General features: G+C 52.6%; 1 non-coding gene across 1 annotated transcript; it reads right to left on the reverse strand.

Moving 5' to 3' along the window:
- Nucleotides 1-865: 865 nt before the first annotated feature.
- On the reverse strand, nt 866-984 carry LOC120617426 (5S ribosomal RNA). Its single transcript, XR_005656908.1, has one exon. It is a non-coding gene; the product is annotated as a 5S ribosomal RNA (ribosomal RNA).
- Between the last annotated feature and the right edge of the window lie 9,336 nt (nt 985-10,320).

Below are 10,320 nucleotides of genomic sequence, written 5' to 3' on the forward strand. Positions count from 1 at the left end.
TTCAGGGTGGCATAGCCATAGACCCTGTATAACCATTTTTTATACCTTGGAAACAAATACATTAAAATTCGGGTCTTCATTGATTATACAAAGTAGATGCTAAAACTTAACTTAAAAGCTCTATCTTTTAAAAGATAGAGCTTTTAAGTTAAGTTTTAGCATCTACTTTGTATAAAGATAAAAAGATAGAGCTTTTGTTTCTTATATGTAGGAGCTCTGCTTAAGACCTCATCTGAAACAAGGAGTTGCAAAAAAAAGTCTTTGAAAACCACTCAGTGGTATGATCTTGGGGGACCCTCCCATGACTCTGTGATTCGGTTAGACAAAATGCTGTTATGATCAGATGTTTTTATTTTTAAAATATCTATCTTTTTGCAGACCATAAAGCCACAGAGATCACTCCAGTTTGATTGCGAGGTTGGATAAAATCATCGGGAACACAATACAGGGTAAGGGCACCGGACTGGGAATCACGATGCCTGGTCTTCATCATCGAATTGCTCAGCCTCCATGAGAGTCAGTATGCCTTTGTTCGGTGGTGTCAGAGACCCACCCATAACGAGGCCGAGCGCCAGATATGGCTATAACCGGGAGCTCAAATGATGTCATAAGAGTCGGGCTTTCTCTCGCTATCTCTTGGCTCTGCTTCCTCTGCATTGGTCCTATTCTCAGACAGGCTCTGGTGGCCTCCAGCAGCTCCAGGCTGACATCCTCATAGATCCAGCAAAAGTCATGGAGTTATATGATGGTGCTGATTTAGATCGTGTGCCAACCCTGAACCATGATGATGTAGAATTCAGGGACAAACCAAACCACAAGTCTACCCCTGGAGCGTTTTTTTTTCTTTAATTTTTATTTTTTTTAATGCCTACAGCACCTGGTCTTCCTAGGTGGTCTCCCATCCAAGTACTAACCAGGCCCGACTCTGCTTAGCTTCCGAGATCAGACAGGATCGGGCACATTCAGGGTGGCATGGCCGTAGAACCCTTGGAGCTTGATGGGAGGCTGGTACCACTTAAACCATGTTGCCTAAGTTGAGATCCTCAAGAAAAATTAGGGTGCTGTCACTGCAAGATTGGAGAATGGGTGCTGGATAGGCAAAGCAAGAAGTAAGAATCAAAACAAGACCTTTCTCAACTCGGTTTCTCTGCCTGCCTTGAGGGGACTACCATTGCGAGGCCGTATTGAGAGGAGGATGTGACCAAGAGGAAGGACGAGTGCCTGTTTCGAGGTGATTGGAGCCCTGAGATGTGTCACCCTGCGAACCTGCCTGGCAGGCAAAACTAGTTGAACAGAAACAGAAACGCGGTGTTTAACGCACACACCGCGTTTCACAAAATGCGAACTCTTGTCCTTCGTGAGACTGGTCACTGATAAAGAGTTTACAGAGTGGCTCTTTCTTCCCAGCCTCATTCTGACTGGCTTGTCTGACACTCGCGCTGCTCACCCAGAGGCTGATGTGCCCATTTGCTCCGGGAAGTGTAACCAGGAAGGTTTTTCTGCTTCTCTATCTGATGATCTTGACTTTCGGAGGCCAGTGGGGATCAGGCTGGAATTGCTGACATCGTCAGCCCCGGGAGAAAATTTGTGAGGCTCAGCCAGATCTATTCATGCCAAATTTTACAACGTCATTGAGTTATCTGCTGCCGATGGTTCACTGTAACTGCTGTTTAACTCTGCTGTAGGTGTTTGGAAAGGCACTGATGGATGAATGGCCATCTCTTTCTAGTTTCTGAGGCAGCAAAAGGAAAAACAGAAGTTTTCCCTTTATTCAGGAGGAGAAAGTTGGGAGTGGGGAAGGCAGTCTTCTTCTTCATTGCTGCCCATTTGGCTTTCCCTGGGGTTAAGGTCTCCTCCTCAAAGCCTTCCCAGATGCCCCCATCAGAAGGAAACAGCTCCCTGACATTGACTTTGACTTAGCAAGAGCTGCCATGTGTCCCAGCTTCCACTTGCCTCCTCTCTCAGTCCACTGTCCCTACGACAGCCAGAGTGACCTTACAAACACAGGTGAGCTGAGATCATGTCATTGTCCTGTTCGCAACCCTTCAGTGGCCCCCTTCACACTCACAAAACCTGAGCTCTCGTCCCGGGCCGACAAGGCTCTGTGTGACCTGGCCCCAGGCCCTCCTCTCTGACCCAACCTTGTGCCACAGTCCGCTTTTACTCATTACAGACCTGATTTGCCTAATGTTAGTCCCCCAAACATGCCACATTCTTCTGCCATGCAGGGCCTTCATATGTGCTGTTCCCTTATTCTGGAATGCTGTTCCCACACTTGACATGGCTGGATCCTTCTTGTCGTTCAACCCTTCCTCTACCCTGTCTCTCACAGTTCCCCTGTGAGATTAGGCTCTGGATGCCCACAGAGATAACACACCCTTCGCTGGCGACATTCCCTTCCCTGGCTCATTTCCCTGTTCTCCTACCAGAGTTTCCTGTGATGGCTTCCCAATAAATCATCATACTCAAATCCTTGTCTCAGGCTCTGCTTCTGGGGGAGCCCAAGCCAAGACTAGGAATCCTCTTGTTGACTGTGGTTAAGGGGTGATGCAGCCCTGGAAGCTGCTGGCAGCTGTCTTGCCAGCCATGAAGGGCAAACCCTCCAAAAATGGTGCCGACATGGAGGTGAGTAGAACCGAGAGGTGGCGAGCGATGTGATTTTAATGCAGTTTTGCTGTAAGGATCACACGCCACAGTTCAGACACTTTATGAAGTTCCCCATGAGACTTCTCTGTGCACCTGTGTTTTTTTCTCCTACAGCTGGCCATCTCCCATCTTCTCTCCCTACCCTCCCCCCAAATTCTATTGCCCAGAACTATTCATCTCTGGGTGTCTTAGCTACTGCACCCACGCAACAACATTAGTCTCCCTGGGGATTCACCGTGCTGGAAGTTTTTCAGATGTGGGTAAGAATTGTAAGGAAAGTATAAAAAGGAGTGTGTCAGTGTTTGCAGGGTGGGTGTGGTGTGTGTGCCATGTGGTATGTGTGCTCGTGTGTACGCGTGTTGAGCTTCTTGGCAGGACGCACAGCCTCCCAGGATCTATGGTACCAAACTCACATGGGGACCCAAAACCTGGAATCGGAGGCCTCCTCGCCCACTCTCGCCTCCTCCTGTCTCTCAGGGACCTTGTGCTTCCTTCACCTCTGCCACTCTCAGCTTTCCGCCTCTTCTGCTCCTCTCTGCCTCCGTCCTTTGCTTCTTCACCTTCCGACATGATCATCCATCCGCAGACCTCGCTCTGCTCAACCACCAATAGATGAGCATTCCTTGGGCCACGGTTCCCCTTGTCCAATCAGCTGTGGCCGTGGTGTGGGAGGCGGGGCCTTGGGAAGGGTGGCCAATGAAATAGCCTCGAGGGCTCCAGACTCTACAGGTGCCTGCCCTAACAGCCTCAGGAAAGTGTCTCAGAGGGAAGTTGATAATGATAATAAGAGCCAAAAGTGCCTGAGTACTTCTCTAAATTAGGCGCAGGATGCAAATTAACTCTTTCATAATGAAATTTTATTGAAGTATAACAAGCGCACAAACCTTAAGTGTACTGCTCAAAACGTTTATTACTTCGTTTAATTCTCACAGCAACCCCAAGACGTGGGATGTGATTCTGATCGTCTCCAACGTACAGGTCTGAAAACAGGCTTAGTGAAGTCTATCCACTCGCCAAAGAAGCGGACCCAGGATTTGACCCCAGGCAATGCGACTTTCGATCTGCGTGCATAACCACTACTGTATCTCGCTCTTGTGACCAAGTCACCTTCTGGAATAGGCATAACCTGTGCCTTTTTTACCACTAGGACAACTGTGGTCTCGAGCAATGCCATGGAGACAAACCAGGTGACTTTAGTTTCCAGGGTGTAGGGTGCTAAGTGGAAGAACTCTAGTCCAGCTCTACCCTCTCTGCCGTCCTTCCCTCTCTCCCCCTCCCAGCCATTTGGTGTCTTCCTCTGCTTTTCCGGGCATCCCTGCCACAGCTGGAGGCAGCCTCTGGGAACCACCAAGCTGCCTTATGATGTGCAGATGGTGTTTCCGCCGGGCCCCTTGCTTTTCATGTCGGTGGCCTCTGGGAGCTGGGCCAGCCCAGATGTCCCTGATCGTGAGAAAGCCTCCTCTGGCAAGGCTGGCACTAGATGCCAGCGATGGGGGCCTCCGGCCAGCTCTGGCTTGCATTCTCTGGTGAGGGAGCTTGACTGGTTGTTTGTGAGGTGGATGATTCTGTGTCATTTGCGTCCAGCCCTGTGGATTAGGATGGTGCACCTACAGAGCTAGAAATATCACTTCTGAGTCTACAAACAGACAGAGGCACTGCACAGCTAGCTTTTCAAAGGAACTCTGGATTGATCTCTTTTTTCCATACATGTTGTTTTATCTGACTCTCAAGCTATCTGTGGGCGCAGACTGCCTCTCCCATCAGAGGAGGCACCCTCATGTGACAGGAACAATCTCCCCCCATCGGTGATAGACTGGGCCAAGAACAGGAGCCACGTGTCTCTTCCATGAGACTGGGAATTTCACAATCGAAGTCAATGTGTCTTTCCCATCAAATTAAGTATCGGGGAAAATGTGACTCTGCTATCCGCTCCCAGACTAAGAGTTCCTCAACTCCAGAAAACGTGACTGTCCCATTGGATGGGGAGTCCTTAAGACTGAGAACTATGTGTCTGTCATCCCCAGGGATGATGGCATCTTTTCACGCCGTCCTCCCAGGGAGTTCAGACAAGGCTCTGCTGACAGAGGATGCCTCGTGCAGGAGAGAGGCCTGCGGACAATCCTGGGGAGCAGGCAATGTTCAGCCCGGACTCTGTAGCCCTGCCCCACCTGGGAAGGGTGGGGACAGCGTCAGCCAAAGCGAGTGCTGGAGATACACGGGTGAGGAAGGCCAGCTGGGGCGTTTAGGGGCACCTGGACAGCGTCTGCCTTGTGACCTGCTGTAGAACCTGGCTTCTGGCTCAGGGCTTGCTTCTTGACAGAAGCTCAGTGATGTTAGTTGAATGAATAAATGAATGAATGAGCGAATGAATGAATGAGTGAATGAATGAATGAGTGAATGAATGAATGAGTGAATGAATGAATGAGTGAATTCCTTCCCTTGAGAAGGTCACACGCTGCTAGGGAAGGAATGAAGTTCACGTCTCTTGAGCGCCTCTCTGCGTCAGACATAATTTTAGGCTCTTTCATGTATGTTTCCTTATTTGATCCTCAGAAAAACCCTAGGTCGTTTTAGTTTCTCTGCTTTGCAAATGAGGAAATTCGGGCTCAGAGAAGCCAAGTGACCTGTCTAAATCCTCATAGCTGGTGAATAAGGTAGCCGGCATTTGAACTGTGGTCTTTTGATTTCCAAACACGTGCCCTCTTCCTGGAAAAATTGTTGTCACTTAATTTCACAGCTACTCAAGACGGGCGTGTGTGAAATGGCACGTGAACCGAGGGAGACGGAAGCTCAGAAAAGCTTTGAAGAAGGAGCGACATCGGAGATGGGTTTTGAAGGACGAGTAGGAGTTCGTTCACCAGACAGAGAAGATGGGGAGGCACGGTTAGAAAAGGAGGGACAAATTGTCCACCTGGAAGATTCCTTTCAGGGGTTGGTGGGCTGCTGCCCCCTCCCACATGTGCCCTTCTGTGGCTCTGCCTTTCCAGAACCCAGACTTCCTCCCTCCCTTTGGGAGGGCATACAGATAAAAGCCTAATCTCATGCTGGCGCATCACTGCCAAGAAGCCAGGAAAGCTCTGCGGGGAGCCTCCCACCCCGGCGCGGGGCCAGCTGTCCTTCTAGGAGGAAGGAAGGGTGGTTGGGGGCCAGCTGTGATGAGATTTCCTCTTCGGGCCCTCAGAAGAGCCAGGACAGGAGGAGCTGGGCTCCTGGTCCTGCTTATGGCCAGAGGGAGGAGGCACAGACAGGTGGAAATGGGTGAGCTGTCCCTCAGGCCTGTGACAAGTGGTCTTCTCTTTCTGATTTAGAAAGCAGAAGGCAATTCATCATGTCCTCCATGAGTGCGATATCCCTTAGATATCTTTAGGGGGACAAGCGGGTGTTGCGTTCTGCTGGATGGGAATGCAGAGTAGGTGCTCCATGGGTTCTTGGTGGCTGATCGGTGGTCACACTCGTGAGTTCGTCGTCTCATGAAAGCTGGGTAGAATGAAATGATCTCTTAGTGGAGCTCGTCAAGTCTGGTTGGTATCACAGATTCAGGGAGGTCGGAGGAAGGAGCAGAGACCCCCCCTGGACCTGCGGCTATTAAATTGTATGTTTTAATCAGCAGAACCTTCAAACGAGCCTGGAGGTTTTGCCGGAAGCCCAGTGAGTGAGACAGAAGCGAGCAGAGCAGCTCATTTGGAGGGAGGTGGGGGACCCACAGGATGACTCGCTTAGACCCCTTGACCCCACCTGGGCCCCCTCAGAACTGTTCATGGAACACAATTCTCCCCAGCACCTGAATATCGCACTCCAACTCCCCAGTTTTACCACTAGGACAACTGAGGCACCGAGAGAATGCTTGGTCTGAAGTCGCCTCTCTCCTAGGTGTGTGAAGTCCCCAAATTCCTGGACTGAAACTCAGTGTGTGTGGGAGGTCTGTTTAGCTGTCGTACTGGCTCTGGTGGCACCTCCTCCAGGCTCTCCATCCAGGCCGATGGTGCGCCCGTGACCCAGGCCTTGATCTCTGGGCGCTGCTACCCAGCAGTCTGCCCACGAGCCTAGGCCCCTTCCCCTTTGCAGACCGGCATGCTGAGGGCCGGAGAGGGCCAGGCTCCAGGCTGCATGGGCGTCAGGCAGGCGTTAACACAGGGCTGAGTCAGAGCTGCCTCTGGTTCTATTTCTCCCAGACCTCCACTTGTCCCGGGCTCAGTTGGCCAAGAGTGACCCTCCCATGAGCACCGGCAGACAGCCATCTGCCCAGGTCTTGCCCAGCCGGGAGCCGTGAGAAGCAGGTTCTGATATGGAAGCTGCCAGGGCGTTACTAATGGGCTGTCGGTTGCAATTAGGGCAGCGGCCTTTCATCTCCCGCCACTCCCTCCTGCTCAGGGCAGACTCACAGAGGCTTCCCCTCCCGACTCTGTCTGGCTGGTGGCAGGCGCTCCTGCTGAGGTGGGACACCAGGCGGGAGCCGGGATGAGCGGGCCTCGCCATAAACCTTTGCCAGGGCCTGGCTCCAGGTCCAATTGTCAAGTTTCCCCCAGCCCCGTCTTCAGCGGCCTTCCGTCCATCCCTGAGCCCCGCCAGGTACAACCAAGGCCCCTCTCCGACTGAGCCTTGGCCTAGAAGGCTCCATCCACTCCAGTCAGACCTGCCTGAGATTACCTAGGTGTTCTGGTGACTTCTGAGGGCTTCGCATGAAAGATAACGCCCAAATCAACAAATCTGCCATTGTGGCTTTGAAGAGACTGTTTCAATCACTTTATTTTGTCTTTATGTCAGGTTTGCCAGATGGCTTGGGTCTTTCTGAGGTCCTGTACGGAGGGGGCGCACAGAGAACTGGTGCGGCTTCAAAGCTGCTTTTTAATCTTTAGCAACATCACAGCGGCTGGAAACTGCCTAGGCTCCCTCAAGTCTCTCCCACAAAAGGCGCGGCCGAGGCTCTAATGAAAACCAGATAAAGGCATGGCTGGAATCAGAAACAGAGGGAAAAGAGCAGTCGTTAGTCTTTCTTGTAGCTGTTTCAAAAGAAATTCTAAGACAAATTATGGCTTTGGGTGTTTTTCTAAAAGGACTGAAGCAGGGAGAGGAGCTGGGGGAGGATGCTTTGACCCCTCAGCACCCTTCCCCTTGCATAAAAGGCGGAGGAGACTGTAAAAAGGCCGAGATACAACAATAAACTTTCGGCGCGCGCACGCGCGCGTGGGGATGAAAGCCTCGCCGGCATAATTACGGGCGAGGGCGCGCGGGAGCGGGCGGGCGGCCTTACCTTGCCGCCAGCGCTATTAATGATGAGGCTGCCTCCTTTCTCTTCTCTGGAAGGGTGCCTTTGGTTTTCGGGAACGGGATGGGGACGCTGCGCCAGGCGGCTGACACTTGGCGCAGGCTGCACACATGCGATGCGTCGTGGCTCCAGCATAAGGGCCCGCGCGCCCTCACCGGCGGCCGACGCCCCACTGTCCCCTCCAAGGCGGCGAACGTGCCCTGGTCCGTCCTCCTTTCCCGCTCGCCCTCCTTTAAGCTTTCAAGGTCTGTCTCTCGTGAGCTGGGGAGGGGTTTTCTGACTTGCCGTTCCTACCCCACATGCTCTCTTTTTTTTAGAGATCAGCCCTATTCTGAGGGATTCAGAGGGATGGGGAGCCTACAGCTCTTTCTGTGGCATACACCGTGGGGGCGAATCCCCACCAGGAGCCAAAAGGCCAGGCCTGTCCAGTGCTGCTGGCTTCCAGCAGGTGCACCAGGCTGCTCTGGCCTCCTGTCCCCCGTCCCCTCTGGTCATCCTAGGTTGTGTGAATGGTTGGTTAGCTACTTGGCAAGGCCTTGGGGACAGGACAGCTAAGGTTTGAGAGGTGGGCGGGCAGGAGGTAGAAAGCTGGCCAGTGTAGGGGCCTTCCAGGGGAGGGGCAGGGTGGACAGTTGGGGGATGCCGAGGAGCATCCTTGTGAGGGCATCGTTGGCTTTGAAGGTTGAAGAAGACCAGGAGAGACACAGAACCACACCGTGCCACCCCCTAAAAGGACTCCTCACTGTAGAGTTGGAAGTCTGATGTCCCAGGAGGGGAAGGGGTTAACCAAAGTCACACAGCTGGTGAAGGACAAAGCAAGACCTCAAGCCCACGTGCCACTGGAGGAACCCGAAATCCTGAGACAATGGCGGTCTTGTGGGGGGCGAGAAGAGTCATCTCCCATGGGTAAAGGTGGACAGGGTCTGGCATGCTCTGTGCCCATCCTCCGTGCATCTGTCTGTCTGCTTCCCTGGACACTTTGCAGGACTCAGTGGCCGTGGACTTTGGCTCCCGGAGCCTTGGCCGAGAGGTATTCTTGGGGCTTTCTGAGCATCAGGTGAATGGCCCGGGTGGGGTCTAGTGAGGGGCTTCCTCCTGCAGGTGGGTCTTCACCCACCACACCCACGAGGCCCTTCCCTGCATCGGAGACTGGAGGAGAAGGGAAACTAAAGAAATGTAGCTGCTCACCTTTTACCTGCCGGTTTTAAAAGGTCTTCTCATCTCCCCATCTTGTTCTCAGCCCCAGAGGAGAGAGAGTTAGATGTGGTGACAGGTGAGTGCCTATGGGAAGGACAAGGGAGGTGGCCATCTGTCTCTGCTACTTTCTGCCTTTGCTCTCTCGCTCGCTCTCTCTCTGTCTCCCACTTTCTCTCTCTGTCTATCTCTCTCCTTCCCATCCTTCTCTAGCGATGTCCTGGTCTGGGGCTCTGGTTTCTGTTCTTGGCACTGGGGTGTCTGTGGCCTCTTATCTTCCACAGCCTCCCGACACTTCTGGTGCCTCTGTCTCTGCTGCACCTGTCACTGATCAAGGAGCTGAGGGTGTCAAGAGGTGGAGAACCCCAGGTGACTGAGGGGGTTGAAGCCGGCTGGAGGGGACGGGGGTGGTGAGGTGATGAGGGCTGGGGCGTCACATCACACTTCCTTAGGGCAGAGCCAGGCAGAAGCTGCCTGCTGGGCCCTTGGGCTGTTTTAATGAAGGAGAATTTGGGCAGCTTAGACGTTTTAACCACGTGGGGGCGTATTTCTGCCACACTCCTGTATGTATGGCACGCACCCAGCACCATCCAGACCTCCTTGTCCATAGTAGTGCACAGTGCGGGGGCGGGGCACAGGCTCTGGGGCCACACTCCTGAGGTTCCAATCCAGAGTCCTCAGCTTCTCGGCTGAGGACTTACCTTTTTTGTGCCTCATTTATCCATAAAATGGGACTAATAATAGTACTTAGCACATGGGGTTGTCATGAGGAATAAATGAGTTAACACATGTAAAGTGCTTAGAATGGTGCCCGGCCCACTGGTACCCAACAAATGTGACTTGATGTCATTGATGTCCCCATCTCTGTCTGTCTCTTCAACTAAGTTGATGGCAACATCACGTAAGTCGATATAACCCACTTTGTGAGCTGGTCCTCGTGCTTGGGGTTGGGGCACCGGGGTACATGAGCTCCTGTTTCTCTCCTTGTCTTCTGGCGACAGCCCTTCTCTCCTGCGGGGTGGGGGCAGCTCTTCCACGTAATTCTACAGGTGGGGTGGGGTGGAGCCTTTCGTTGGCCATGTGACACAGGCCTAGCCAATCAGAGAAGCTTATTCCTCAGGTCGTATTGATTGATCGACTCATAGAAGGTCATATGACCCAAAACAGGCCAGAGTCCTCCCCAGAATTTTGGTGCCAGAACTGTTAGAAAAGAT

The sequence above is a fragment of the Pteropus medius genome, unplaced genomic scaffold, assembly GCF_902729225.1.
Source record: "Pteropus medius unplaced genomic scaffold, Ma_sr-lr_union100, whole genome shotgun sequence".
In the NCBI taxonomy this organism is placed as follows: domain Eukaryota; kingdom Metazoa; phylum Chordata; class Mammalia; order Chiroptera; family Pteropodidae; genus Pteropus; species Pteropus medius.